This window comes from Hyperolius riggenbachi, chromosome 3 (genome assembly GCF_040937935.1).
Source record: "Hyperolius riggenbachi isolate aHypRig1 chromosome 3, aHypRig1.pri, whole genome shotgun sequence".
NCBI classification, from domain to species: Eukaryota; Metazoa; Chordata; class Amphibia; order Anura; family Hyperoliidae; genus Hyperolius; species Hyperolius riggenbachi.
Window position 1 is genome coordinate 327,509,756 of NC_090648.1, and position 25,407 is coordinate 327,535,162.

Here is a 25,407-nt window from a genome sequence, read left to right on the forward strand (position 1 = left end):
GAATGGGGAGAATGGGGATATTGAACCTCAAAGCTAGATCACGATCTATGAAATTGGCGGCGGAGCCCGAGTCGATGAATGCAGACGTGTGACAAACTTGATTCTCCCATTGAAGGGAACAAGGCAGCAAGATCTTACTGTGATATGGAGGTAGGGTTTGCTCGCTTAGGGCGGTACCTCCAACCAGCCCTAAGCGGACAAGTTTCCCGCCCTCTTGCTGCACTTCTGCACTCGGTGACCCTTCTCCCCACAGTATAGGCATAGTCCCTCCTTCATTCTCCTAGCTCTCTCAGACCCTGTCAGATGGCCGTGCCCCAATTGCATCGGTTCCTCCTCCGAGACCTCAGGAGGACTAACCGCATGGTACACCCTGGCGAGTGCTAAAGATCTGCCCTTCTTATGATAACGAATACGTCTATCAATTTTAATGGACAGTGTTATGGCCTCATCTAAACTTTTCGGTTCAGGGTGGCTTATGATGACATCAGAGATGGAATCAGATAACCCATTCAAATACGTGTCTAATAGTGTGAATTGATCCCACCTCACTGAGACTGCCCACTTCCTGAACTCTGCCGCATACTCCTCAAGCATGCGACTACCTTGTTTAAGTTCCCTGAGCTTGCGCTCGGCTGTGCCGGCGATGTCGGGATCATCGTAGATAATGGCCATCGCTTTAAAGAATTCAGACACTGATGACAAGGCAGTATGACCTTCGGGAAGGCTAAATGCCCAGGTCTGGGAATCTCCCTGTAAGAGGGTCCTAATCAGAGTAACCCTCTGTGCCTCTGAACCGGACGACACAGGTTTCATCTGGAAATATGCTAAACAGCGATTTCTAAAGTTACTAAAGTCGGCCCGTGAGCCAGAAAATTTTTCCGGAAGGGGCATCTTGGGCTCGACTGTGTGAGGGGAAGGTTGAACCACTGGTGGAGACAGGGCATTAATTCTCTCTGTAAGCTGGGAGATCTGAGCTTGCTGTAAGGTCACAGTTTTGGACAGTTCTCCAATAGTGGCTGACAGCATATTCAATCGTTCCACCAGACCTTCCATATTCATAAATGTGGTCTGCAGTACTGTAACAATGTGTGGTGTTTGGTGCACACTCAGAGTATTCAGATTGTTGGTGATCCGCAGTATCACCAATAATGCTGATATATCCGATTATGTGGCGATCTGCGGAATCGCCAATAATGCGGATATTTATTTGTAACTCTGGATACTGGGTATAACGACAGTGGAAAACCCACCACACTGATATCTTTAAGAGGACTGGCTACCTCTAAAAGAGAAACGCAGTGTGTGCGATTCTGCGACTAGATGACGTAACGCTAGAATCGCGTTCCCCAGCAGCAATGATATACTGGGGAACCACTGAGACCTCCGCAAGGAGGGATTCAGCAGAATAAACCCTTTAGTGGGAGAACCACTAAAGGGGGCAAAGTCAGACGGAAACGGTTCGGTAACAAACTGGCTGCGAGGTACCGAATCGTGAAACAGAGAGCAGAGTCAGAAATCTAGCCAAGGTCAGTAACGGAAATCAGATAGGCGGAGGTACAAAGTCAGAAAGCCGACTCGTAGTGAAATAGACAAGCAGAGGTTCGGCAGCGGGAGAACAGAAAATGGCACAGATAACAATAGTGCTTGCGAATATATTGGCAAAACCAATATATGTCGCAGATCAGGAAAATAACAAATCTGACTGTTGTGGGCTAGTTACGGCAAGCCGCACTTGGCCCACGATGGTACTGACTGTCAGATCACTATCTGGCTGACTATTAGATCAACTGACTGGCTGACTATAACAGAGATCAGGTTACATACAAATATACAATGATCAGGAAAACAACAAAGACTGACTGATGAGAGACAGGAGCCTTGCTCCAGCTAGGACTGTCTCTCTCGGATCTAGCTAAGGTCTGAGGGCTATCACAAAGTAACGCTTACTGCAGACAACTTGCAACTGACAGAATGCCTGCTTTTATACTGTGCTGGGCTCAACCAGCCCGCCCAGCCAATCAGCCAATCACAACACAGCTCAAGGACCTTGCAGCACAGCTCAAGGACTTTACTGAGGTCAGCTGACCAGCTGGTCAGCTGACTCTCCTTCTAAGAGTATAAAAGGCTTTATTGCACACGCGCGCAGCCCCTACGGGGTCCAGACTGGATTGAGGATAGCGTTGGTGTGTGGCAGGCCCTGAGGCCTGTGAGGGAAGAACCGGACCACAGCCTCGACGTAAAGTACGCCGAGAGGCCTGTGACCGAACGGTGAATCGCAATGCAGATGTGGCCGCGTTCCGCATGCGACCATGTGGTGGATGGTGCCGCTGATGCGGACGCGGACAAACCTCCGCGTTCTGCTTGCTGAATGCGGTCAGGCCGCCGTTTTATGACTCTTGTGAAGTAAACATACTTCAGGAGAATAAGTGACAGTGATGGAGGAGATTTTCTGGGCCCAAAGATGAACCTCTTTCCAAAATTTCTGTATTTCTGAGCGTGACCAAAAGATGTGTATCCAATCACCTCCTTCTGAGCCACATCTCCAACAATAGTCATTATAAAAGATGCCTATGTGGTTTAGTTTTTTTTGGGAGTATTGTACCAATGGGAAATGAGCTTGTAACCTAATTCTTGAATGTTGACATTAGAAGAATCCTTGAGGTTATTAGTTAGAATCTGGGTCCAAAGGACATCAGTAAGAGCATTTCCTAGGGCCTGATCCCATGTATCTTAAAAAAGGGAGTTTTTCAGGTAAGTTCAGGTTTAATAGAATTTTGTAAACCCATGAGATCACATGTCTGTGTGGCGTCGTTGCAAGGGTCAATGTATCAAAGTTAGTGAGGGATCTATCAATTTTATGTTTCCTGGCTAGAGAAGAGACAAAACTTTGAAGTTGTAGGTAAGACCAGGAGGAAATATTGTGTCCGTCAGTCAAGGTTTCAATCTGCTTCTTTGGTAAACAAGTGGATACATCTTTCAAGCGCAAAGTATGTGGACTGAGGTTTAGAAGGAAAGCTGGATAAAGTCCCGGTGTAAATTGGGGGTTGTTCAAGATTGGAGTGAGGGGGGCAGGAGAGGATGATAAAAGTCCTTTATTTGTGAATGAGCAGAAAGTACCTAGGCTAGCGAATATTAAAGGGAGAGACGGCTAATTTAGGAATATTTTCATTTAAAATCCAAGATAGACCTGATAAGGGAATACTAGAAAAGCTTGTTCTATTTGTATCCATCGTTTGGTGGAGTCGGGGAAACACCACTCTGGTATTCTGCTAAGAATTGCCACTTGGTGGTATTTATAGAGTAGTGGATAGTTTAGTCCTCCTTCTAGTTTGTCAAAGGCCAAGAGGGAGTGTTTTATGCGAGCAGGTTTTTTCCCCCAAACAAAGCTATTAATAGCTGATTGTAGTTTAGCAAAACATTGCTGAGGAATAAAGATAGGAACTGTCTGGCTAATAGAGATGTCGCGAACCTCCGATTTTCAATTCGCAAACCCCGTCAGTGAACTTTCTCGGAAGGTTTGGTTTGCGCGAACTTTCGAGAACCGCAAAAGACTTCAATGGGGAGGCGAACTCAAAAATTTAGAAACATTTCTGCAGGCTAGAAAAATGATAGAAAAGATGTTTCAAGGGGTCTAACACCTGGAGGAAGACATGGTTGAGTGAAATACACACACACAAAAAAAAAATCTGGATTTGACACAAAGCAGTGTTTTAAGGTCAGACATTTCATTGAATGTTCAATTGCAGGCCTACACTGCTTTACAACATCAGACAGTGTATTCCTCCCTCCTTCCCTCCTCCCAGAGAGAGGAGGGTCTTGTCTTCCAGGGAATTGTAGCATTTCAAAAGCCAGCTTACATACCTTGGCTGGGAATCGAACCCAGGTCTGAGTGCTTGGTAGGTAGCTCTCTTCACCACTATACCACCACCAACACTACATGCTGAAGCCAGCCTAGCATGTACCATTATGATATATCCAAGAGAAAAATTAGCTTGCTTAAGGATTTGTAGTATGTCAAAAGCCAACTCACATTGGCCAGGAATAGAACCCAGGCCTTCCACTCTGTAGGGTGCTATCCTAACCATTATACCACCAACACAACACACTACAATGCTATATGCTGAAGCCAGCCTAGCATGTACCATTATGATATATCCAAGAGAAAAATGAGCTTGCTTAAGGATTTGTAGTATGTCAAAAGCCAACTCACATTGGCCAGGAATCAAACCCAGGCCTACCACTCTGTAGGCTGCTATCCGAACCATTATATCACCAACACAACACACTACAATGCTACATGCTGAAGCCAGCCTAGCATGTACCATCTTGATATACCCAAGAGAAAAATTAGCTCTCTCTCTCTCTTTTTCTCTCTCTCTCTCTCTCTCTATGAATCTACATGGTTATCTGGGGTTCTCTTTGGACATCTGTTGAACACAAAAGGCAAGGCCATGCCTGGGTGGGCTTGAACCACCAACCTTTCAGTTAACAGCCAAACACACTAACCAATTGTGACACAGAGACTGTTTACCACAAAGACTGTGCACGCAGTTGCTGTTGAATGATTTTATGGGGATGTATGTGTGTCTTTTGGAGGGAGAAAGTAAGTCTGCTCCAAGAAGTTTCAGCGTGTAGTGTTGGTGGTATAATGGTGTGGATAGCAGCCTACAGAGCGGTAGGCCTGGGTTTGATTCCTGGCCAATGTGAGTTGGCTGTTGAAATCCTACAAATCCTTAAGCAAGCTAATTTTTCTCTTGGATATATCATAATGGTACATGCTAGGCTGGCTTCAGCATGTAGCGTTGTAGTGTGTTGTGTTGGTGGTATAATGGTTAGGATAGCAGCCTACAGAGCAGTAGGCCTGAGTTCTAATCCTGGCCAATGTGAGTTAGCTTTTGACATACTACAAATCCTTAAGCAAGCTCATTTTTCTCTTGGATATATCACGATGGTACATGCTAGGCTGGCTTCAGCATGTAGCATTGTAGTGTGTTGTGTTGGTGGTATAATGGTTAGGATAGCAGCCTACAGAGCGGTAGGCCTGGGTTCTATTCCTGACCAATGTGAGTTGGCTTTTGACATACTACAAATCCTTAACCACTTGAGGACCTAGGGCTTTCTACCCCTTAAGGACCGGCCACTTTTTTTCCATTCAGACCACTGCAGCTTTCACGGTTTATTGCTCGCTCATACAACCTACCACCTAAATGAATTTTGGCTCCTTTTCTTGTCACTAATAAAGCTTTCTTTTGGTGCTATTTGATTGCTCCTGCGATTTTTACTTTTTATTATATTCATCAAAAAAGACATGAATTTTGGCAAAAAAATGATTTTTTTAACTTTCTGTGCTGACATTTTTCAAATAAAGTAAAATTTCTGTATACATGCAGCGCGAAAAATGTGGACAAACATGTTTTTGATAAAAAAAAAACCCATTCAGTGTATATTTATTGGTTTGGGTAAAAGTTATAGCGTTTACAAACTATGGTGCAAAAAGTGAATTTTCTCATTTTCAAGCATCTATGACTTTTCTGACCCACTGTCATGTTTCATGAGGGGCTAGAATTCCAGGATAGTATAAATACCCCCCAAATGACCCCATTTTGGAAAGAAGACATCCCAAAGTATTCACTGAGAGGCATAGTGAGTTCATAGAAGATATTATTTTTTGTCACAAGTAAGCGGAAAATGACACTTTGTGAGAAAAAAAAAAAAAAAAAAGTTTCCATTTCTTCTAACTTGCGACAAAAAAAATGAAATCTGCCACGGACTCACCATGCCCCTCTCTGAATACCTTGAAGGGTCTACTTTCCAAAATGGGGTCATTTGTGGGGTGTGTTTACAGTCCTGACATTTTGGGGGGTGCTAAATTGTAAGCACCCCTGTAAAGCCTAAAGGTGCTCATTGGACTTTGGACCCCTTAGCGCAGTTAGGCTGCAAAAAAGTGCCACACATGTGGTATTGCTGTACTCAGGAGAAGTAGTATAATGTGTTTTGGGGTGTATTTTTACACATACCCATGCTGGGTGGGAGAAATATCTCTGTAAATGACAATTTGTTAATTTTTTTTACACACAATTGTCCATTTACAGAGATCTTTCTCCCACTCAGCATGGGTATGTGTAAAAATACACCACAAAACACATTATACTACTTCTCCTGAGTACGGCGATTTCTAAAATGGGGTCATTTGTGGGTGTCATGATCGCTGCTGCAGCCGGTATTGCTGGAAGTAGTAGTGCTGCAGCTCAGTAGAGTTGGGCCGAACCTCCGATTTTAGGTTCGCGAACCTGGTTCGCGAACTTCCGTGGAAGGTTCGGTTCGCGTTAAAGTTCGCGAACCGCAATAGACTTCAATGGGGATGCGAACTTTGAAAAAAAAAATAATTATGCTGGCCACAAAAGTGATGGAAAAGATGTTTCAAGGGGTCTAACACCTGGAGGGGGGCATGGCGGAGTGGGATACATGCCAAAAGTCCCTGGGAAAAATCTGGATTTGACGCAAAGCAGCGTTTTAAGGGCAGAAATCACATTGAATGCTAAATGACAGGCCTAAAGTGCTTTCAAACATCTTGCATGTGTATACATCAATCAGGTAGTGTAATTAAGGTACTGCTTCACACTGACACACCAAACTCACCGTGTAACGCAGCGCAAACAGCTGTTTGTGTAGTGACGGCCGTGCTGGACTGGTGCGCACCATGGTGAGAGTGCAGGTTTTGGTGGCTTTACAGCCCATATGGTCGCCTGGCTGATGTAGCTGAATGACAGAACAGTGACTGTCCAGCTGATCAAATTTGGTCTGACCACAATGAGGCAACGACCTTATTATCGTGGGTGTGCCCCCCGAGACACTCATCTAGGCGCCGGTCATTGCTTCATTGTGATACGCAAGCCCCTTCACCACGGCAAGGTAATGATCACGAAGGGGAATGGGCGCATGTACATGCCTTTTCTTTTGTTGTTGCAGCTGCCCGCAGTGCAGCCAGAAAAATTAGGCAGTCATGTACACGCACCAGAAAAATTATTACAGCGGCCGCTGCTAGCAGCGGCCTAAAAAATTCAGCAATCCGCCTGGAGTCCCGGACCCTGTTGGTGGTGGCGGAGAAGGTAGTCAAGCGGCCTGCAGGCAGACATGCTGTGTGGAGGGACTGGGAGCGACTTAGTCTTCTTGGGGCAGGCCAGGCAGCCAGTCACACGGCGTGCAGGCAGAGATGCTGTGTGTGCAGGGACTGACTTAGTCTTGGGGCGGGCAGCAGCCCTCCGGGATCCATGCCTCATTCATTTTGATAAAGGTGAGGTACTTAACACTTTTGTGACTTAGGCGACTTCTCTTCTCTGTGACAATGCCTCCAGCTGCGCTGAAGGTCCTTTCTGACAGGACGCTTGCGGCAGGGCAGGAGAGAAGTTGGATGGCAAATTGGGACAGCTCTGGCCACAGGTCAAGCCTGCGCACCCAGTAGTTCAAGGGTTCCTCATCGCTGTTCACAGCAGTGTCTACATCCACACTTAAGGCCAGGTAGTCGGCTACCTGCCGTTCCAGGCGTTGGTGGAGGGTGGATCCGGAAGGGCTACGGCGAGGCATTGGACTAAAGAACGTCCGCATGTCCGACATCACCATGAGATCGCTGGAGCGTCCTGTCTTTGACTGCGTGGACACGGGAGGAGGATTAGTGGCAGTGGTACCTTGCTGGCGTTGTGCCGTCACATCACCCTTAAAGGCATTGTAAAGCATAGTTGACAGCTGGTTCTGCATGTGATGCATCCTTTCCACCTTCCGGTGAGTTGGTAACAGGTCCGCCACTTTGTACCTGTGCCGAGGGTCTAGTAGTGTGGCCACCCAGTACAGCTCATTCCCCTTGAGGTTTTTTATACGGGGGTCCCTCAACAGGCAGGACAGCATAAAAGACGACATCTGCACAAAGTCGGATCCAGTACCCTCCATCTCCTCTTGCTCTTCCTCAGTGACGTCAGGTAAGTCAACCTCCTCCCCCCAGCCGCGAACAATACCACGGGAAGGTTGAGCAGCACAAGCCCCTTGCGATGCCTGCTGAGGTTGTTCTCCTGCCGCTGTCCCCTCCTCCTCCTCCTCCTCCTCCCCCAAAGAAACACCTTGCTCATCATCCTCTGAGTCTGACTCGTGTTCTGCACACGACTTCTCTTCTTCCTCCTCCTCCCCCCTCTGTGCTGCCGCAGGTGTTGAGGAAACAGCTGGGTCTGATGAAAATTGGTCCCATGCCTGTTCCTGCCGTAACGGTTCCTGGTCACGCTCATTCACAGCTTCATCCGCCACTCTACGCACAGCACGCTCCAAGAAGTAAGCGTAGGGAATTAAGTCGCTGATGGTGCCCTCACTGCGGCTCACCAGGTTGGTCACCTCCTCAAACGGCCGCATGAGCCTGCATGCATTTTCCATCAGTGTCCAGTTGTCGGGCCAGAACATCCCCATCTTCCCAGACTGTTTCATTCTACTGTAGTTGTAGAGGTAGTGGGTCACGGATTTCTTCTGTTCTAGCAGGCGGGAGAACATGAGCAGGGTCGAGTTCCAGCGAGTCGGGCTATCGCAAATGAGGCGTCTCACCGGCATGTTGTTTTTGCGCTGAATTTCCGCAAAGCGTGCCATGGCTGTGTAAGACCGCCTCAAATGCCCACAGAACTTCCTGGCCTGCTTCAGGACATTCGCTAAGCCAGGGTACTTTGCCACAAATCTTTGAACCACTAGATTCATGACATGTGCCATGCAGGGTATGTGTGTCAGCTTCCCCATATGCAAAGCGGCAAGCAGATTGATGCCGTTGTCGCACACCACGTTGCCTATCTCCAGGTGGTGCGGGGTCAGCCACTCATCCACCTGTTTCTTAAGAGCAGCCAGGAGAGCTGCTCCAGTGTGACTCTCCGCTTTGAGACAAGACATGTCTAAGATGGCGTGACAGCTTCGTACCTGGCATTAGTGTTGGGCGAACAGTGTTCGCCACTGTTCGGGTTCTGCAGAACATCACCCTGTTCGGGTGATGTTCGAGTTCGGCCGAACACCTGACGGTGCTCGGCCAAACCGTTCGGCCATATGGCCGAACTAAGAGCGCATGGCCGAACGTTCCCCGAACGTTCGGCTAGCGCTGTGATTGGCCGAACGGGTCACGTGGTTCGGACCCGAACGCGCTCTGATTGGCCGAACTGTCACGTGGTTCGGGTAAATAAATACCCGAACCACGTCATATCTCCGCCATTTGTCTGTGGGTTTAGCTTTGGGTAGGCAGGCAGGGTAGTTCGCGCTCCAGCCACGCTAGCCAGGGTCCCCCCCAGTCATTGTGTGTCACTGCTGGGAACAGTAGTACACCGCTCGTTCAGCCACACTATATAGCATTCTGTGTACTGTTCTGTGTCTGCTGGGAACAGTGGTACACCGCTCGTTCAGCCACACTATATAGCATTCTGTGTACTGTTCTGTGTCTGCTGGGAACAGTAGTACACCGCTCGTTCAGCCACACTATATAGCATTCTGTGTACTGTTCTGTGTCTGCTGGGAACAGTAGTACACCGCTCGTTCAGCCACACTATATAGCATTCTGTGTACTGTTCTGTGTCTGCTGGGAACAGTAGTACACCGCTCGTTCAGCCACACTATATAGCATTCTGTGTACTGTTCTGTGTCTGCTGGGAACAGTGGTACACCGCTCGTTCAGCCACACTATATAGCATTCTGTGTACTGTTCTGTGTCTGCTGGGAACAGTAGTACACCGCTCGTTCAGCCACACTATATAGCATTCTGTGTACTGTTCTGTGTCTGCTGGGAACAGTAGTACACCGCTCGTTCAGCCACACTATATAGCATTCTGTGTACTGTTCTGTGTCTGCTGGGAACAGTAGTACACCGCTCGTTCAGCCACACTATATAGCATTCTGTGTACTGTTCTGTGTCTGCTGGGAACAGTAGTACACCGCTCGTTCAGCCACACTATATAGCATTCTGTGTACTGTTCTGTGTCTGCTGGGAACAGTAGTACACCGCTCGTTCAGCCACACTATATAGCATTCTGTGTACTGTTCTGTGTCTGCTGGGAACAGTAGTACACCGCTCGTTCAGCCACACTATATAGCATTCTGTGTACTGTTCTGTGTCTGCTGGGAATAGTGGTACACCGCTCGTTCAGCCACACTATATAGCATTCTGTGTACTGTTCTGTGTCTGCTGGGAATAGTGGTACACCGCTCGTTCGCCACTGTATAGCATTGTGCTCTGTGTCGCTGCTGGGAATAGTGGTACACCGCTCACCCGTCACTGTATAGCATTGTGCTCTGTGTCGCTGCTGGGAATAGTGGTACACCGCTCACCCGTCACTGTATAGCATTGTGCTCTGTGTCGCTGCTGGGAATAGTGGTACTGTATAGCATTTCTGTACTGCCACTGTACTGCTGCCAGTCAGCGTGTACTGTAAGGATAAGTGAAATGAGGAAGAAATCCGGTGAAAGAGGGAGGGGCAAGGGAAGAGGTGTTTCCCCTGACGGTTCACGTACAGGCCACAGGGGAGCACCCAAGAAAACCCACTCAATACCGCCCATGTTGTCCAGGACAACAACCCTCACAAATCCAAAAGAACAGGACCAGATAATTACTTGGATGACCTCTCAAGCGTCCAGCAGTGGGTTAAGCAGCACCAGCACAGGTCCGAGTCCTCAGCCAGTTACAAGGAGCCAGTGGGCACAAAGCTGACACAACCGGCAGCGACACCACGCACACAACTGCCAGATAACCAGTCCGATGAATTACCTCAGGACACAATGGGGTATTCGCAGGAGCTATTCCCAGCCCAACAAACTTCCACCTTTCAAAGGTCAATGGAGGAACAGCCAGAAATGTTGTGCCTGGATTCACAACCGTTAACTGTGGGAAATGCACCGCGCACTGAAATACAAGGCGAGTCCGAAGAGGACTCGGAAACCCAAATCCCAGAGCAATTTGGGCAGGAGGGGTTGCAATTGCAGGAGGTCGGCCGACAAGATCTGGAAGACGACGTTGGAGTGTGCTGCGCAGAGGTTGTTGTGGGGAGCTCTACTCCACGGCGGTGGCCCACAATGACATATGACGAGTTTGAGGAGATGGAAGAGGAGGGTATGGACAATGTGGACAGAGACCCAGATTTTGTTTGTGAACGAGAACATCGCCGTCGTAGCAGCAGCACAGATGAGTCTGTTGAAGAACACACTGCTGCACGAGTTCGCCTTGTGCCACAAGGTAGGCGGCGCGCAATTTCAGGCACCACAAGCGTGGAAGTTCAAGTGAGAGGCAAAAGAGGAGCAAACAGAAATCGCCAGCAAGGAGGCAGGTGCTCCAAAGTCTGGGCTTTCTTTGAAGACTGCACTGAGGATGTTACCATGGCGATTTGCAAGGTGTGCAAGACCCGCCTGAGCAGGGGGAAAAATATTAACAACCTCTCCACCACCAGCATGAGCCGTCACATGCTATCCAAACATCCCACTCTTTGGGCAAACGCGTCAGGACAGGGTACCAGAAACAACACTGCCTCCCTTGGGTTCACCAGACCCGCCTCAGCAGCAGCAGTAGCCCAGCCATTGCGTGGTTCACAACATTCACAAACATCAGACGACGCTGACACTGTCACTTTCCGGAGTAGTGCTCTTGAGGTCTCCCAGTGTTCATCAAACACAACAACCAACAGCCCTTCCATGTGCAGCGCTACGGTTCAGTTGTCTGTGTCGGAGATGTTTGAGCGCAAGAGGAAATTGCCAGCAAATGACCCCCGGGCCGTGGCAGTAACAGCCAGCATAGCCAAGCTTCTGGCCTGCGAAATGCTGCCATATCGATTGGTGGAGACAAACAGCTTCAAGGGCATGATGTCAGTGGCCATCCCACGTTACGTGGTTCCCAGCCGCTACCACTTTGCACGCTCTGCAGTGCCTGAGTTGCATGAGCACGTGGTCAGCAAAATAACCCGAAGCTTGAAGAATGCCGTTGCCTGCAAGGTTCACCTCACCACTGACACCTGGACGAGTGCGTTCGGCCAGGGTCGATACATCTCCCTTACCGCGCACTGGGTGAACCTTGTGGAGCCTGGCAGCGATTCCTCACCTGCTACGGCACGGGTGTTGCCCACGCCACAAACAGCTGCACCGCCGTCCCTCCCACTGGATAACAGCAGCACCTACCTCTCTGACTCCTTCTCCTCCAACGCATCTCAAAGCTGTACCTCATCCGGAAACGCTAACCCAGCAGCAGTAGGATCGTGGAAGCAGTGCAGAACAGCTGTTGGCATGCGTCAGCAAGCGTTGCTGAAGCTAATCTGCCTTGGGGATAAGCAGCACACAGGGGAGGAAATTTGGAGGGGAATAAAGGAACAGACGGATTTGTGGCTGGCACCGCTGGACCTGAAACCGGGCATGGTTGTGTGTGATAATGGGAGTAATCTCATTCGCGCTTTAAGGTTGGCTAAGCTGACACACATCCCTTGCCTGGCGCACGTGATGAACCTAGTAGTTCAGCGGTTCCTGAGGACATACCCAGGCGTGCCCGATCTGCTGTTGAAGGTGCGTCGAGTGTCCAAACATTGTAGAAATTCCAGTACTGCTTCGGGGGCACTCGCCAAGATGCAGGAGCGCTTCAATCTCCCCCACCATCGCTTGCTGTGTGATGTCCCTACGCGCTGGAATTCTACGCTGCACATGCTAGCCCGCTTTTGCGAGCAGAAGAGTGCAGTGGTCCAGTACATGACGGCGCAGTACCGAGGCGCATCCGGCCAGCTGCCAAGCTTCTGTGGATCCGATTGGGCCGACATGTTGGACCTCTGCCAAGTCCTCCAAAATTTTGAGCAATCCACGTTGCTTGTGAGCAGTGACAACTCTTCAGTCAGCATTACCATACCACTGCTGTGTTTACTGAAGAGGTCGATGTTAAAAATCAAGGAAACAGCTGTCATGATGCAACTGGGGGAATCTGAAGGAGAAAACGATCAGCGTGATGGTACCAACATCAGGCCATCCGCCTCAGGGAACGCTGGCCCCAGCAGCTATGACGAAGAAGAGGAGGAGGAACAGCTGGAGTTGGAGCAGGAATTTCATGCCACCACTGACGAGGGCCAGAGCGGTGCACGTTGGACTTCCACAATTCAACGCGAATGGTCAGCAGAAGCAGACCAGGAGGAAGGTGACGACTATGATGCATCACAACAACTATCACAACGCTCACAAGAGGATGATGAGGATTCTGGTAGGACTCTGGCACACATGGCTCAATTCATGCTAGACTGCATTGAACGTGACCCACGCATTGTGCGCATTCTGGACAACACCAATTACTGGGTTTATACCCTTCTGGATCCACGGTACAAACACAATGTTCCAAAACTGCTTGAAGAAAGAGTCAGACAGGTCAAAATGGAAGAATACCAGCAGGCCCTTGTGGAGACTTTAGAGAGGAGATTGACATCCTCCCCCTCCTCTAGCCAGTTGTACGCAGACAGACTGACTTCCGCAAACCCAGGACGACCAGGAGGGCAGCAAACAACGCAAGCCGCAACTAGTACCCAAAAGGGAATGGTATCGGCAGTGTCCTTGGAGTGGGAAAATTTTCTGACACCCATGCAGCCGCAGCCCACTGAACAGCAAGCGTGCAGATCCACCTCCAACACCGATCGCCTGGAGAAGATGGTCAAGGACTACATGTCAGATGGCGTAGCTGTGTCGAACCATCCATCTGCACCCTTCAACTATTGGGTATCGAAGCTAGACACCTGGCACGAACTGGCAATGTACGCAATAGAGGTGCTGGCTTGCCCGGCAGCCAGCGTTATGTCGGAACGCTGTTTCAGTGCTGCCGGAGGCATCGTCACAGATCGGCGTATCCGCCTCTCTACAGAAAATGCAGACCGTCTGACTCAAATTAAAATGAATCAATCCTGGATTGGAAATGACTATGCAACACTCCAGGACCCCAACCAAGTAACATGACCAATGAACATCTGGGATGGTGTTGCGTTTCCGGGCCCTGTTTATTGAACCTCTCATCTGTATTACATTTATGACTGCATGGCGGCAAAAAGCATTGCTGCTATATCCGCACGCTTTTTGTCCACATGCAAGGCCTGGGTTGTTGTGTCTCACAAAGCGTGGCCTTCTCCTCCTGCGCCTGCTCCTGTTCCATCACGTCTGCTGCTGCTGGGTTAGCGTTGCCGCGTGGTCCCTGTTTATTGAACCACTTATCTTTATTACATTTATGACTGCATGGCGGTACAAAGCATGCTATCCGCACGCTTCTTGCCCTCATGCAAGGCCTGGGTTGTTGTGTCTCACAAAGCGTGGCCTTCTCCTCCTGCGCCTGCTCCTGTTCCATCACGTCTGCTGCTGCTGGGTTAGCGTTGCCGCGTGGTCCCTGTTTATTGAACCACTTATCTTTATTACATTTATGACTGCATGGCGGTACAAAGCCTGCTATCCGCACGCTTCTTGCCCTCATGCAAGGCCGGGGTTGTTGTGTCTCACAAAGCGTGGCCTTCTTCTCCTCCTGCGCCACCCTCCTCCTGTTCCATCACGTGTGCTGCTGCTGGGTTAGCGTTACCGGTCCCTTTTCCTGGAACCTCTTATATGTATTACATTTATGACTGCATGCCGACAAAAAACATGTTACCTGTGCAAAGAAAACAGACATTTCCCGCATTTAAAAGACAGTTTTCCCTTTGAAACTTTAAAATCGATTTTCTCAAAAACTATAAGCTCTTTTTGCTAATTTTTTTTCCTCTTGTACCCACTCCCAAGGTGCACATACCCTGTAAATTTGGGGTATGTAGCATGTAAGGAGGCTTTACAAACCACAAAAGTTCGGGTCCCCATTGACTTCCATTATGTTCGGAGTTCGGGTCGAACACCCGAACATCGCGGCCATGTTCGGCCTGTTCGGCCCGAACCCGAACATCTAGATGTTCGCCCAACACTACCTGGCATGCAGCATAGGCCCTGCGGAGCTGGGGCTGTGCAGCTGGAGAGGAGAACTGCCACTCAGCCAAGGAGGAGGAGGACAGCGAAGAGCATGTAGCAGGAGGAGAGGAGGTGGCAGGAGGCCTGCCTGCAAGCCGTGGAGGTGTCACAATTTGGTCCGCTGCGCCCTGCTTGCCATCGTTCACCACCAGGTTCACCCAATGGGCTGTGTAGGTAATGTAGCGGCCCTGCCCATGCTTGGCAGACCAGGCATCCGTGGTCAGGTGTACCCTTGACCCAACGCTCTTCGCAAGAGATGACACCACTTGCCTCTCAACTTCACGGTGCAGTTGGGGTATGGCCTTTCTCGAAAAATAAGTGCGGCCTGGCATCTTCCACTGCGGTGTTCCGATGGCCACAAATTTACGGAAGGCCTCAGAGTCCACCAGCCGGTATGGTAACAGCTGCCGAGCTAACAGTTCCGCCACGCCAGCTGTCAGACGCCGGGCAAGGGGGTGACTGGCCGAAATTGGCTTCTTCCGCTCAAACATTTCCTTCACGGACACCTGACTGCTGCTGTGGGCCGAGGAGCAGGAACCGCTCAAGGGCAGAGGCGGAGTGGAGGAGGGTGCCTGTGAAGGTGGAAGGGAGAAAGCGGCAGAAGCAGATAATGCACCTGATGGAGGAGGAAGAGGAGAAGGAGGGTGGCTTTGCTTTTGTGTGCTGCTGCTGCTTATGCTCAGGTGGCCATCCCATTGCTGTTTGTGCCTTTTCTGCAGGTGCCTTCGTAAGGCACTTGTCCCTACGTGAGTGTTGGCCTTTCCACGGCTCAATTTTTGTTGGCAGAGCGAACAGATGGCTTTGGTCCGATCTGAGGCACACACATTAAAAAATTTCCACACCGCTGAGCCACCCTGGGATGTGGGCACTATGGGGACCTCAGCAGCTGATGCTGAAGGGCAAGTTGGCTGGCTGTACATAGGTGGCGATACATGGTGCCGGACTCTGCCACCAGCTGTTTCTGACGAAGAGCTGCCCCAGCTTCTTTCAGCAACTTCTCTCCTCCTACTACTCTCTGACTCCCCCTCTGAACTGTCCCCCTCTTCATCTCCTCTATTGGGAACATACAGAGGATCCCTATTACCATCATCATCGTAGTCATCCTGCCCAGCTTCGCTTGCCTCAGACAAATCCAAACTTGCACCATCAGTAGGTCCTTCATCCTCCTGACACGTTACATCCATAGTGTTGCCGCGTAACTCAGACATATGAGCTGGTGAAAATTCATCTGGCTGTAACAACAATGGCTGTGCATCAGTGATTTCAACACTAAATAATTCTTGCGAAGTGTCAAATGCAGCGGAAGTGGTGCTAGTAGTAGCGCTGGTGGCTGAGCAAGATGAGGTGTTCTGTGTCGCTAAATACTCAACCACGTCCTGACAATCTTGGGAGGTGATGGGACGTGCCTTCTTCCGAGCACTGTACTGTGGGCCAGGTCCACACGAAATTACATTTACACGACCTCGCGCAGACCTGCCGGGTGGCCTTCCTTTGGCTCTGGCACTACCTCTTCCTCTACCTGTTTTGTCCATATCGGGTATGCACGGAGTGGTATATCACACTGCGCGCACTCATGTAGGTAGGTGGGTTCACTTAACTGCACAGGTATGCGCACTGATGCGGTGGGTTCACTAAACAGAACAGGTATACAGTGGCGGGTTCACAGAACAGATATGCAGTGGCAGGTTCACTGAACACAACAGGTATGCAGTGGCGGGTTCACTGAACAGGTATACAGTGGCGGGTCCACTGAACAGAACAGGTATGCAGTGGCGGGTTCACTAAACAGAACAGGTATACAGTGGCGGGTTCACTAAACAGAACAGGTATACAGTGGCGGGTTCACAGAACAGGTATGCAGTGGCAGGTTCACTGAACACAACAGGTATGCAGTGGCGGGTTCACTGAACAGGTATACAGTGGCGGGTCCACTGAACAGAACAGGTATGCAGTGGCGGGTTCACTAAACAGAACAGGTATACAGTGGCGGGTTCACTAAACAGAACAGGTATACAGTGGCGGGTTCACTAAACAGAACAGGTATACAGTGGCGGGTTCACAGAACAGGTATGCAGTGGCAGGTTCACTGAACACAACAGGTATGCAGTGGCGGGTTCACTGAACAGGTATACAGTGGCGGGTCCACTGAACAGAACAGGTATGCAGTGGAGGGTTCACTAAACAGAACAGGTATACAGTGGCGGGTTCACTAAACAGAACAGGTATACAGTGGCGGGTTCACAGAACAGGTATGCAGTGGCAGGTTCACTGAACACAACAGGTATGCAGTGGCGGGTTCACTGAACAGGTATACAGTGGCGGGTCCACTGAACAGAACAGGTATGCAGTGGCGGGTTCACTAAACAGAACAGGTATACAGTGGCGGGTTCACTAAACAGAACAGGTATACAGTGGCGGGTTCACTAAACAGAACAGGTATACAGTGGCAGGTTCACAGAACAGGTATGCAGTGGCAGGTTCACTGAACACAACAGGTATGCAGTGGCGGGTTCACTGAACACAACAGGTATGCAGTGTCGGGTTCACTGAACAGGTATACAGTGGCGGGTCCACTGAACAGAACAGGTATGCAGTGGCGGGTTCACTAAACAGAACAGGTATACAGTGGCGGGTTCACTAAACAGAACAGGTATACAGTGTCGGGTTCACTGAACAGGTATACAGTGGCGGGTCCACTGAACAGAACAGGTATGCAGTGGCAGGTTCACTGAACACAACAGGTATGCAGTGGCGGGTTCACTGAACAGGTATACAGTGGCGGGTCCACTGAACAGAACAGGTATGCAGTGGCGGGTTCACTAAACAGAACAGGTATACAGTGGCGGGTTCACTAAACAGAACAGGTATACAGTGGCGGGTTCACTAAACAGAACAGGTATACAGTGGTGGGTTCACAGAACAGGTATGCAGTGGCAGGTTCACTGAACACAACAGGTATGCAGTGACGGGTTCACTGAACAGGTATACAGTGGCGGGTCCACTGAACAGAACAGGTATGCAGTGGCGGGTTCACTAAACAGAACAGGTATACAGTGGCGGGTTCACTAAACACAACAGGTATGCAGTGGCGGGTTCACTGAACAGGTATACAGTGGCGGGTCCACTGAACAAAACAGGTATGCAGTGGCGGGTTCACTAAACAGAACAGGTATACAGTGGCGGGTTCACTGAACAGGTATACAGTGGCGGGTCCACTGAACAGAACAGGTATGCAGTGGCGGGTTCACTAAACAGAACAGGTATACAGTGGCGGGTTCACTGAACAGGTATACAGTGGCGGGTCCACTGAACAGAACAGGTATGCAGTGGCGGGTTCACTAAACAGAACAGGTATACAGTGGCGGGTTCACTAAACAGAACAGGTATACAGTGGCAGGTTCACAGAACAGGTATGCAGTGGCAGGTTCACTGAACACAACAGGTATGCAGTGGCGGGTTCACTGAACAGGTATACAGTGGCGGGTCCACTGAACAGAACAGGTATGCAGTGGCGGGTTCACTAAACAGAACAGGTATACAGTGGCGGGTTCACTAAACAGAACAGGTATACAGTGGCGGGTTCACAGAACAGGTATGCAGTGGCAGGTTCACTGAACACAACAGGTATGCAGTGGCGGGTTCACTGAACAGGTATACAGTGGCGGGTCCACTGAACAGAACAGGTATGCAGTGGCGGGTTCACTAAACAGAACAGGTATACAGTGGCGGGTTCACTAAACAGAACAGGTATACAGTGGCGGGTTCACTAAACAGAACAGGTATACAGTGGCGGGTTCACAGAACAGGTATGCAGTGGAAGGTTCACTGAACACAACAGATATGCAGTGGCGGGTTCACTGAACAGGTATACAGTGGCGGGTCCACTGAACAGAACAGGTATGCAGTGGCGGGTTCACTAAACAGAACAGGTATAAAGTGGCGGGTTCACTAAACAGAACAGGTATACAGTGTCGGGTTCACTGAACAGGTATACAGTGGCGGGTCCACTGAACAGAACAGGTATGCAGTGGCAGGTTCACTGAACACAACAGGTATGCAGTGGCGGGTTCACTGAACAGGTATACAGTGGCGGGTCCACTGAACAGAACAGGTATGCAGTGGCGGGTTCACTAAACAGAACAGGTATACAGTGGCGGGTTCACTAAACAGAACAGGTATACAGTGGCGGGTTCACTAAACAGAACAGGTATACAGTGGTGGGTTCACAGAACAGGTATGCAGTGGCAGGTTCACTGAACACAACAGGTATGCAGTGGCGGGTTCACTGAACAGGTATACAGTGGCGGGTCCACTGAACAGAACAGGTATGCAGTGGCGGGTTCACTAAACAGAACAGGTATACAGTGGCGGGTTCACTAAACACAACAGGTATGCAGTGGCGGGTCCACTGAACAAAACAGGTATGCAGTGGCGGGTTCACTAAACAGAACAGGTATACAGTGGCGGGTTCACTGAACAGGTATACAGTGGCGGGTCCACTGAACAGAACAGGTATGCAGTGGCGGGTTCACTAAACAGAACAGGTATACAGTGGCGGGTTCACTGAACAGGTATACAGTGGCGAGTCCACTGAACAGAACAGGTATGCAGTGGCGGGTTCACTAAACAGAACAGGTATACAGTGGCGGGTTCACTAAACAGAACAGGTATGCAGTGGCGGGTTCACTGAACAGGTATACAGTGGCGGGTCCACTGAACAGAACAGGTATGCAGTGGCGGGTTCACTAAACAGAACAGGTATACAGTGGCGGGTTCACTAAACAGAACAGGTATACAGTGGCGGGTTCACAGAACAGGTATGCAGTGGCAGGTTCACTGAACACAACAGGTATGCAGTGGCGGGTTCACTGAACAGGTATACAGTGGCGGGTCCACTGAACAGAACAGGTATGCAGTGGCGGGTTCACTAAACAGAACAGGTATACAGTGGCGGGTTCACTAAACAGAACAGGTATACAGTGTCGGGTTCACTGAACAGGTATACAGTGGCGGGTCCACTGAACAGAACAGGTATGCAGTGGCGGGTTCACTAAACAGAACAGGTATACAGTGGCGGGTTCACTGAACAGGTATACAGTGGCGGGTCCACTGAACAGAACAGGTATGCAGTGGCGGGTTCACTAAACAGAACAGGTATAAAGTGGCGGGTTCACTAAACAGAACAGGTATACAGTGGCGGGTTCACAGAACAGGTATGCAGTGGCAGGTTCACTGAACACAACAGGTATGCAGTGGCGGGTTCACTGAACAGGTATACAGTGGCGGGTGCACTGAACAGAACAGGTATGCAGTGGCGGGTTCACTGAACAGGTATACAGTGGCGGGTCCACTGAACAGAACAGGTATGCAGTGGCGGGTTCACTGAACAGGTATGCAGTGGTGGGTTCACAGAACAGGTATGCAGTGGTGGGTTCACAGCACAGGTATGCAGTGGTGGGTTCAATGAACAGGTATACAGTGGCGGGTCCACTGAACAGAACAGGTATGCAGTGGCAGGTTCACTGAACAGGTATGCAGTGGTGGGTTCACAGCACAGGTATGCAGTGGTGGGTTCACAGCACAGGTATGCAGTGGTGGGTTCACAGCACAGGTATGCAGTGGTGGGTTCACAGCACAGGTATGCAGTGGTGGGTTCACAGCACAGGTATGCAGTGGTGGGTTCACAGAACAGGTATGCAGCCAGACAGGAACAAGTTAAGCCTAACTAATCTTTCCCTGAGAGACAGTCTGCAGCAGCTCGCCCTACTCTCACTAACGCAGGCAGCACACGAGTGACCGTAATGGCCGCCGCTGCCTGCCTTATATAAGGGGGGGTGGGGCTCCAGGGGCTAGTGTAGCCTAATTGGCTATACTGGGCCTGCTGACTGTGATGTAAAGGGTCAAAGTTGACCCTCCATGTGCATTATGGGGCGAACCGAACTTCCGCAAAGGTTCGCCTGCGGGACGCGAACGCGAACCACTGAAGTTCGCATGGAACCGTTCGCAGGCGAACCGTTCGGCCCAACTCTACAGCTCAGGCAGTTCTGATCTCTTTCCATGCAAGCTGCATAGCTTTGTCTGCCTTTCCCTGCTGTCAGCTTGTGACTGATTATCATTCACCTGTGTGGGAATCTGCATGTCTGCTCCCATTGGATGACCTCAGTATAAAGATCTGCTTCCTGCAGGACTCCTCGGGTTTTCATAGCTTCAGTTTAAGCCTGTCTTGCTGTCGCTTCAGCCCCCGATCGTGTTTCTTGTTCTAAAGATACTTTGCTGGTTTTGCATCATATATTGGTTCATTGCCCATATATATGCATACCAGCACGTTTATTATTTTCCTTGTCTTCGTGTTACGTTGATACATCAGTGACGCTGATATATACGTACACGAACTGTTTATATCCTGTGTTCAGTTAGTCAGTTCCAGCACGTTTTGGGGGTTGCGCGTATCGTGATCCCCCGTGCTGAGCTAGTTATCCTGTTCCTGGTCCTGTTTGTGGATTGCGTTCATCTCTGCGAGGAGATAACGAATCCTTCTGAATCCTGTCCTGTTACCGTTTGTGGATTGCGTTCATCTCTGCGAAGAGATAACGAATCCTTCTGAATCCTGTCCTGTTACCGTTTGTGGATTGCGTTCATCTCTGCGAAGAGATAGCGAATCCTTCTGAGTCCTGTTCCCTGTATCGTTCCAGTCCTAAGTCAGTGTTCCTGCTTATGTCATATATCGGTTCATTTCCGATATATACATATGTTAGTCAGACGTTACAAATAGTTTCATTGATAGCTGTAATTGTAATACGCTAGGAAAACATACTTATTGTATATTTGTCTGTGTTACGTTCATCTATCTTGATCCTGCTATTTCCTGACTATCCTGTCCTGTCTTTGTGAGGCACGCCATCGCCGCCACGCATTGGCTGCCTCATTCCAGTCTGTCTTGTTGTGGACGCTTGCTGTCACTAAGTAGCGGCTAGCTAGCAAGCGTTCATTCTGTCTACCTGTCCTGATCTCCTCAGTTCTGGTTTATGCGCTCAGCGCTACTTTGCGCTGAGACGTTATAGCGAAAGCATTGTTTGTGGCTGTCGGATCTGCACCGGCTCTGTGCGCCACAATCTCCTATTGGAGTCAGTCCTCCCCTCCACTATACTAGGGATAGCCTGTTTCCTTGTGCTAGTGTGTGTACCTCCTCCACGTCCGCTCATGCGTTGCATGCTGACTGTGGAGAACACACCACCAAGCCTTACATTATGAAAACCCCATTACCAATCCCCATTGTGGGGGGGGGATTCCCAGAAAGTATGACACTGTTAATTATGGTTCCTGTTCCTTTAAGAAATTTGAAGAACTTAGCTCTGAAACAGAAAATGAGTTTTTCTCTGAATGTGCCAGGTTCCTGGCCAATCCTGATCTCCAAGCGACTCCTGTTTCAACCTGGGCACTCCAACTAGTTTATATTTTGTTTAAAGGGCAATTGTTTCAGTGGGCATGTGATGTTCTCAATCATTCCGATTTGAATGAGAGACCGCTGGAATTTCTAGCGTTTGTGATCCATAACTGGTTGCGCATAGATCCATTGCCTTTTCCTCTAAATGAACTCCTGGCAGCAGGCCAATCAGCTGCTCCTTCAATTGTTTGCAAAAATGATCAGCAAGCAGAGAGTGTTCCTGATAATTTTCCTGCAGCCTTGAATAAATCACCAAAAACAGCAGGGTCTAAGGCAAAACGCAAACGTTCTAAGAAACGTGTACGATCTGCAGAGTCGTTATCCTTAGCGACTGAGACCTATAATGAGATTCTGCCATTAACAGATAATGAAATGCAATTGTCTTTCAGGGGAGTTAAATGGACTTATGAAACTACTAATGAACTTTCATCACTGGCTAGGGAAAATAAAGATTTTTGTTTAAAAGAATTATCTGAGTATGATTATGAGGAGATATTACAGAGTATTGAACAAATCAACTTATTTGTGAAGCAAGAAAAGTTTGCATACACTACAGTTCAACACTTGCTACAGGTATTGGAGATTCTTAAGAATAAGGAATCTGCCAATCACCTGCTAATTAACCCAATATATGTCCCTGCCACAATCATATCTGCAAACTATGATCTGCCTGTTAAGTATGCTTGGAATCCTCCATTTGAGAAAGGAGAGATGGAAGCTCTGGTCAATGAATGGAAGAATGATTCAAGTTCATTTTGTCAATTTTACAGTGCAAAAAGTGAATTAGTATTGAATGCATGCATTAAGTCTGCCTATAACCTAATAAAAACTGGTGTGTGTGGGTATGACTTTGTGGCTCCATTGATCGATGTGTGGAAAATGATTTTGGACGATTTTTATGCGATTCAATCAGTTGATACCAGGGAAGACACACTGTCAATTGGAGACTGTCCCACTTCTCCAGTTACTGAGTCCCTGCCATGTCTTGTGAATGTTCCTGTAACTCCACCCTGTACCATGGATAACTCAGTGTTACTTCCCAGTAAAACAGAAGCCACTGATACTTTCTTAACCTTGCCCTGCACAAATTTCTCAGCAGAGAATACAGAGGTCCTGTTGACTTCTGAGTCCAGCCTAGCCAGTACTCATGAGTCTTTGTTCAGTGAAACAGACACCAGAAAAATCTTGCCTGCCTCTGCAAACACTTCTGCAGAAATTACCTGTGTTAATAAAGTTCAACTCCTGTCTGATCCAGCAGATGCCAATAGATGCACTACATCAGTTTCCGAGTCCCAGCAATCCTGTCTAGAAACCTCAGAACCCCAGCATCTGAATTTTCCAATTTTACAAATGAATGGTGATTCAGATGCGCAAACATTGTGTCTTGATCTTCCTGTTTCTACACCTCGCTCTAGTTTCGTGAATAGCTCAGAGCATCTGCTATGTGAACCTGAAATCGCAGAATTATTACCTTGTTCAGAAAATGTTCCAGTAAATTTGCCCTGTATCGTGAATAGCTCAGAGCATCTGCTATGTGAACCTGAAATCGCAGAATTATTACCTTGTTCAGAAAATGTTCCAGTAAATTTGCCCTGTACCATGAATTGTGCAGTAGATCTCTCCAATGAAACTCAGGTCACAGAATCATTATGCTGTCCAGCAGGTGCTTCCATGGTTTTGCCCTGCAATATGGACTGTTCAGTGATCCTGTCCAGTGAAGCTGTGGTCGCAGAGTCTTATGCTTCACCCAGTACTTGGGATACTTCAAACCCTCTGGCAGAGGAGTCTGAGGCACTGCTTACCTCAGTTGGTGTTGCAGTAATATTCACTTGTCTAGCAGCTGTTTTGGAATTACAGTCTGCTCTAATAAAACTTGATGAATTTCTGCCCAGCAAAGCAGAAGCCATTGAAATATTGTCCTCATCAGCAAGTGTGTTAGATACCTTGCCCTGTACACAGTCTGATTTAACCAATGTTGTTGAGTCTCTCTCCAGTGTTGTAACAGCCGAGGAACTCCAGCCCTGTCCTCTGAATGTTTCAGAAGTCTTGCCCTGTAACATGGATAATTCTGATTCTCTGGTCAAAATAATAGAAATCTCAGAATTTCAGTCCGGTCTGATGAGTGTTCCTGAAACCCAGCCCTGTATCCTGAAAGATTCTGGTTCTCTGGCCGCTGTGGCAGAGGTTCCAGAGTCCCCTTCCTGTCCAGGGAATTCCTCAGTTTTGCCTAGTCCGGTGGGGGCTGCTGCAATACTGACTTGTTCTACAGCGCCTCATGAGCTCCAATCCAGTGTATTAGATGAGTCTCTGTCCAGTCCAGAGGTAGTTGTGGAGTCCCTATCTGGTTCAGTGCATACATCAGAAGATTTGTCCTGTCTTGTTAGTGCCCCTGAATCTGATTTGTTACTGACTTTGCTGGAATCAGCGACATCTAAGTCTGATCCTGCATTCTCGTGTAAAAGTCCAGTAGTTGCGAAGTCTAGTCATGATGATTTTTTTTTGGCCAGTCCTGGTTTTGGTCCTGTCTTGGCTGACCCTGAGGCTCGCAGTTCCTTGACATGCCCAGAGGTTTCTCTTGTGCCAGTGTGCCCAGATGTTCTTTGTGTGCCAGAATGCCCAAGTGTGTCTAAGGTGTTAGCGTGCTCTGATGCTTCCTTAGTGGGAACATGTTCTGATGTTGCCAGTCTGCCTGCATGCCCAGAGATGGTTCTGGTCCCTGAAAGCCCTGATCTTGATGTTTGTCCTTGTGGCCCTGACTCGGGAATTGCCCTAGGTTCCATAGGGGTTCTTGATAGTTCTCCATGTGAGCCTAAGGGGCGTTCTGGCCTATGGGGATCTCTTTGGAGCTTCAAGGTGTTCTGGGAGGTCTCTGGGAAGACTTGTCCTGGTGCCTTGGACTGGTTCAACAGTGGGTTTTGTGTTGGTAAAGACAGTCCCGGTGGGCATTGCAGAGGCTTTGGCGTTTTTGGACGGTTCCT